Here is a 7157-nt window from a genome sequence, read left to right as displayed (position 1 = left end):
TTCTTTAGTTTCACTCAGTTTGCTCCGTTTCCTGAGCTTGACTAATTAAACTACAGTCATGTTTCATTAGTTTTACTTCTTGGGCTTTTATCTTTAGCGTCATTGCTTTACTCGCTCCAGTTATAAAATAGCAGAGAATGACTTGTTGATCACTATTGAGTTTTTGACACATACTTTCAGCGGAACATTTATAAACTCCGATCAGATCCTGCGGCTGAGGCCCCAGTTGGACGTCTTTCAAACACAACATTTTATTCAAAACAGTGAAACACTTTTCGTCAGTGGTTTGTGCTGGAGAAAAGTTCCACTCTGATCATTCTTTAAACTGCAGGTTTGTTGCCGTGTTCATTTACGTCCTGTCATCGATGAGTAGTGGCGGGTATTGGACAGCAGGGAGCAGTGTTGGTGCGTAGAAGAGGCGGAGCACAAGTCCACAGTGGGATTTTCCTCTGTTATGTACGGAGACCTGATGTTTTTGAAGAGGAAACTTCACAAAGTCTTGAGTGAAAACCTGCAAAATACTTAGACTCAGAATAACATGGAGGACCAACGTTCTTGCAAAGTCTTGAGTGAAAACCTGCAGAATAACATGGAGGACCAACGTTCTTAAAATCTCCTGATGAGAAAACACTAACAGTCACTGTCATCACCCCCTCAAATACCACGGACGGAGACACGGACACGTTGGTCCACGACCGCCTCCTGTGATCAGTTCGTGTCACTGAGTAACATCCTAACACAGTGTTGTGTTCAACCAGGGCAGCAGACGATCAGCAACTGCTTTGTCTGTGTCATTTAAAATCACTGATTTTCTCTATGGACTTTGGTCTGAACTAAAATCACTGATTTTCTCTATATCTATATTGGTAGGAAGGAAAGGAAAGTGAACTCCTTGTCATTGTGACTCAACTCACCACTGCACAAAACAAAACGTGACCGCTGCTTTTTTTAAATATAGGTTGCCCTGGGCAGGTGGTGGATTCGAACCTGCAACCTTCTAGACCCAAGTCTGCTTCCTTAACCATTAAGCTACCAATGGCAGAGGACTAAATGAATAAAAGCATTCTTCCGCTATCAATGGCGGAGGACTAAATGAATAAAAGCATTCTTCTGGTGGACTTTACTCACATGGACCAATTCTGCCCACAGGCCACCTGTCCATAAACCACTGCTTAAGAATAGCTGGTGGACTTTACTCACATGGACCAATTCTGCCCACAGGCCACCTGTCCATAAACCACTACACACACACAGCCACTAGCTTTTTTTTGCTTTATTTTCAGTGATGCTAGCCCCGCTAGCTCTTGGTCATTTTAAGGGTTAATTTGTGACTTATTTTCCTATGTATAATTTGACCACAATTTTAGGTCAACGTTGATCAAATTCAGTCTAATGAACCAGTGTGCTAACCCTTAACTAGCCTTAAGCTAAATGTTAGCTCTTCTGAGCTAACTCTGCGCTGCCAGTTGAAACTAAATGACAGGGCAGTTGCAGAGATTTCAGTGGGATTCTGTGTCGCTCTTTGATTTCCTCTCATGTCAACACTCCGACATCTGACGTGATGTGACATTTTCCAGGGATCAATAATTTCCTCCTTTCACTGGGAGGTTTCCAACACTGAGCAGTCGATGAAGAGACAGAAGAAGAATGTCTTACACAGCTATGAATGGACACAGGTTTGTGTGTCTTCATCACTCACACACACACACACACACACACACACACGCACGCACACTCGGCTCATCGTGGATTCAGGTCACAGCAGAAAAACACACCCGGGCAGCAGAAATGAAAATGCAACAGTTAAAGGGAGAGTAATGAAAGTGAAAGAGAGAAAATAGAAAAGTTAATTGGAAGCCAAATGGGTCAGCGGTGGTGTACGGCTCCGTTTGGAGGCACAATCGCGCCTGTGTTCCTTAAATGGTCTGTAAAGAGCTGACAGAACTGAACTGGTTTGTCTTTGGGCTCAGGATCAGGAGCTGAATCACTAATCTGGCCAACGTCAGTCTGAGCCCAGAGAAGCCAATTATTTCAGATTTCTGTCATCAAAGATAAAAAAAAAGATCAGATTCACCTGCCTGTCAGTCGGCAGCAGTTTAATCCACAGCACAGTCATTAGCCACCGCTAACAGTTGAGTTGGGACACAATTAAAACTGACACGAGTCAGGCCAAAAACACACCCGTAGTCAAACTCCAGGTCGACTTTGAAACAACACAATGAGTCAAAAACAGTAACTCAAACAAATCATTCATTTATTCACTTTAAAAAAAATCTTCAGAAGTAATGAATAAATATTTAGCTAAAAATAAAAACTAAAGCATGGGTGGAACAACAGAAGGCCGGGGGGGGGGGGGGGGGTGATGTGCTGGAGCTAGAACCGATTCTCGGTGGATTCCAGCTGTAATATGACAGCGCTAACAGTGACTGACACTGATGTGAACACTTTTAAACCAACAGTCCCTGCTGACTGTACACAACACAACACAACACTCCTCCTGCGCCTCCTGCTGCTGCTCCTGCTGCTGCTGCTGCTGCTGCGGAATAATCATATCAAACAGCCGTGGAACCACAGACCAACAGCGGTGGCGGCGACTGTAGAACGACTGTTGTTCAGTGATTTCCTTCACTGCTCACTGGAGACCAGAGAAACAAAAAAAAAAAAACAAAAAACAAAACCAGAACTGTTAGCACTATTACACACATTTACTCTGCAACTGGGCCATCATCTGACAGCCTGCTAACACTGTTAGCACTGTTAGCACTGTTAGCACTGTTAGCACTGTTAGCAGCAGGCTGTGTCCAAGTCCACAGAGAAAGACAGTGGTGTCAGCTGATAGACCTTCAAAGGTTCTATGGTTTTATTCTCCGACTTTCTATTTAAAATCCTTGGTCCAGAATTACCATTCAGTGACACAAAGTGACCACAGGAGGCAGCAGTGGACCAGCAGCTCCTGTGTCTCTGTGATTTCCTCTCTGGGCTCTGGTGTGGGAGTGTGCGTGGCTAACTTCACCTACCTGTCAATAACCTAACAGTGGAGGTCTGTCTGTTGACGCGTCTGTCTGTGTCTGTGGTAAATGAATTCTACTCCACGCCGACGACGATTCATTCTCCACCTGTAAACACTTTCGCTGTGGATGTAATAAAAGTCAGCCCACGCAGCGTGTTCGTGTTCGTGTTCGTGTACAGCCTGTGGGAGCTCAGAGATGCAGATTGAAGTGTTGATGCAGCGGCTGTACGCGGCTAGGACAGCCACATTTAGACGACGCTAACAGTCGGACGTAAGAGCACGACATGCATGTAATGAGAACTGTAAAAGAGGCCTACAGTGTGTGTGTGTGTGTGTGAGAGAGAGAGAGAGAGAGAGAGAGAGAGAGAGCTACTGAGAAGTACATTAGCACCTATTCACTGCTGTCCAACATCATTAGCATTCAGGCAGTGTTAGCATGTGACTGTGTGGTGGTGGAGTCCCACAGGGAGGGTTCTCCAGGACACAAGCTGTACCTTCATATATAGTGTGTGTGTGTTGAAGTGGTCCTTTTTTCGGGGGATGCTCAAGCACCAAATACTACTGTGTTGATGTTTGTACTGAGTACCGTCCAGGGCCTGTCCTCGGCCTGTCCTCGGCCGACCCTGCCCGACCACAGCCCAGGGTTTACCTCTGTTTGTGGTCGTTTGAAGCAGGAGCTCCTAAATCAACAGCAGTGATTGTTGAGGGGCTTCAACAACCCTCCAAGCAATCTGCTGCTGGGATGAAGTACTCTAATGAATTACCTCCAGTCAATTAGTCCACGCCCACGTCCCTTTGTCCTGGAGCCTTCAGCTAACGGTGCTCATTTACTCAGGCGGGCTGGTTGAAGGATGAACCACCAGTGGAGCAGGAACCGATCAAAGTTAGAACTGATCCTACACAAACCGCCTGAAGTTCAGGACTGGTTCCTCCTGCGGATTCAGGTGGTTAGCACGTAGTGGTGAGCAGGTCAAAGGTCAAATCTCTTCAGTCTTATTGACCTGTCATTGACTGAAGTTGACTAGAACCTGATCAACTCTGGGACTAGTTCATCCAGAACCAGCTGTTGATCACAGGTTCTCCTCAGAGTAGGTCCCTGTAGACGTGGAGTGTATTAAACCCTGTTGAAGCTCAGCTGCATGGACATGGAGGTGGGTCTCCTTTATGCTGATTGGACCACCAAAGAACTTTTTTTCCAGTGTCTGTCTCTGTGGAAATCACTGTGTAAAGTCATGGTAAAATCAGCCATTTTCTCTATGGACCCTGGTGCAGGAGAGAGGAGGCTGAACTTTATGTTTGTTCTTGTTCTTTGTTCTCTCTCTCTCTGTGTCTCTCGGTGTCCATGTCTATTGTATCATGGACAGAAGTTTCTCCTCCACTGCTCAGTCAAACCCTCCTGCCTGTGGCGGTCTCCTTTGAAGAACCTTCTCCTCCTTCAGAAACACCACCGGCTGTTTGGCATCAATTTTAGATCTGAACGGAACCACAGAAACTCTCAGAAAAAACTTTAGAGAGAGCTGAGCAGACTGGTACTGAGGACAGAGACACTGGTCCAGAGTCAACCAGGGCTGGGGGTCAGAGACTGGACTGGACCAGGACTGGAGTTAGTTCAACCTACACTGATGTTATATACTATATGCTATATACTGTAGCTACTTTTGGTAGCTAACGTTAGCTCTGGTGTCTGTACCAGGACTGTTGTAGCTAACGTTAGCTCTGGTGTCTGTACCAGGACTGTTGTAGCTCTGGTGTCCGACATGTTGTACTTTGAGGTGATACTGTACATTTGAAGTACTGCAGTGATGGAGCAGGATGTGATTGGCTGTGATCAGTTCTAACTGGTGAACCTGATGGATCCACATGAACAGGTTCAAGTACATCAGGAAAGACTCCACCTGTGACTCCAACCAGCAGAACTGGTGTCGTTTTCTCCACCTTGTCTTCGCAGGAAAATAAAATAAAGTTCCGTCATTGTCCACAGAGATAATCGGTACCTGCGACTCCTCAAGGTTGTTCTCGTTTTTTCCATTCCATTTGCAGGAGTTAGTCATTCAGAAATAATGGCTTGTTTCTGCACGTCCTCTCTTCACAGCAACAAACAGCTCAAGGCCACGACCCACGTCGAAAGAAAATACTTTCTTCTATTTCACCTTTAATTCCAGCGTCAGCAGCAACAACAGGAACCGCTCGGCCGCCTTCACACTAAAGGTAAACTGCTGCTCAATTACTGGACGGGGAATCAAACCTGCGGCTGCAGCTGCACTCCAACAGATGCCCTCTGACTTCTCTGCCACGGTTCTAAAGCCGTGGTTCAGGTAATTCTTCATGTCTTTATCCCACTGTTTGACAGAATATTACTGCAGTGAAGTACTACACCTCCCACACCAAACCTCATGGAGAAAACCAGTGATTTAAGCTCAGACACGGGAGCCACTGGCTAACTTCTGCCTCCTGTGGTCAGTTTGTGAAAAATATCCAGTATATCTGAAGTTTCCCTCAGTCCTATAAAGTGACAGCTAGGGGGCAGCAGAGGAGCAACAACTTGTGTTTGTGGCGACGTTAAAGTTTTGAATTTTCCCTGTGGACGTCGGTTGACGGGAGATGATCTTCAAATGCACCACGGACTAGCAGACTGTTGAAGGTTATTGTGGAGCACAGAGAGGAGGAAGAGGAGGAGGAGGAGGAGGAGGAGGAGGAGCAGAGAGGAGATGTCAGTTCTGCATGGCCAGCGTTGGTGGCACCTCCTCACCTCTGCAGTCATGTCCCATCAGGACCAGGGCAGCACACACTGATCAGAATCATCCTGGTTCAGGCTGATCTGCAGCTGTGGACCAGGTCTGGTTCTCTCACATTTACAACGGTCTTTGAACACATCCTGAGTCCTATGATTTCAGCCAGAGTTAAATTAGTTGAACATCTAGTTAGAGCTAAGCTTTAACCCTGTATGCTCAGCTAACTCTTAGCATTAGCTCTTAGCATGGAGCTCCTTTGTTTGGACTTGTGTTAATTGTATTAATCATTTGAACTACTTTGTTTGGTTCCTGAAGTCTGAGACACCTTCAGGAAGTGAGGGTTAGACAATTGTTCAGTAATAACTTGGTAGCGTTGACTAACTGTCAGGGCCTCAGCTCAGCTAACCTCTTAGCCAAATATATAAACGTTTGCTGGCCCTCCGCCCCGCCTCAGCACTGACCTGTGGTTCCACCGGGCCACGCCCCAGTCCGGGGTGGAGCAGCTTCATGCAGCCGTGGAGCTGCAGCGACGTGAACCTCATCTTTGAACACAGGTCCGTGTTGTGTTTAAAATGCAGCTCCAGCTCCGTGTGCTTCAGCAGCAGTGACAGCCTGAGGACACAGAGTCGGGGGCAGAGGCAGAGTGACCTGTTCTGGAAATTCAGCTTCTCACACTCACTTCCTGTGGAGAATAAAAAGACAACAACAATACAAGCTACACCTACGAGTACAGAGTGTGTGGAGTTAGAGACTCACTCATGTTCCTCCTCAACATGCAGGAAATGACCCTGAGCTTTCAAACACAACAGGTGCAGGAGAAACAGGAGAAAGAAGAGCAGAGGAAACAAGCCCACATGGGTGCCGTTCAGGTTTTTTTGTTTTTTTTTTATGTTTTTGTTTCAGACTTTGGTCTGAACTAAAATCACTGATTTTCTCTATGGACTCTGGTCTGAACTAAAATCACTGATTTTCTCTATGGACTTTGGTCTGAACTAAAATCACTGATTTTCTCTATGGACTCTGGTCTGAACTAAAATCACTGATTTTCTCTATGGACTCTGGTCTGAACTAAAATCACTGATTTTCTCTGTGGACTTTGGACTGAGCTAAAATCACTGACTTTCTCTATGGACTTTGGTCTAAGCTAAAATCACTGATTTTCTCTATGGACTTTGGTCTGAACTAAAATCACTGATTTTCTCTATGGACTTTGGTCTAAGCTAAAATCACTGATTTTCTCTATGGACTTTGGTCTGTGACTGGATGATAAGATTACTTCCCACTGTATTTACCAGGACAGGAAGTGATGTACAGTATAGTCGTATCAGTAAGACATTTTATGGTAAAAATCAGACTTTGTCGGTAGAACTTCATCTCACGCCGTCTTACAGCCTGTTCCTCTTTAATTTAGTCCA

The sequence above is a fragment of the Cynoglossus semilaevis genome, chromosome 8, assembly GCF_000523025.1.
Source record: "Cynoglossus semilaevis isolate Cse_v1.0 chromosome 8, Cse_v1.0, whole genome shotgun sequence".
NCBI lineage: Eukaryota > Metazoa > Chordata > Actinopteri > Pleuronectiformes > Cynoglossidae > Cynoglossus > Cynoglossus semilaevis.
The sequence above is the reverse complement of the archived record's forward strand: the minus strand, read 5'-3'. Positions refer to the sequence as shown.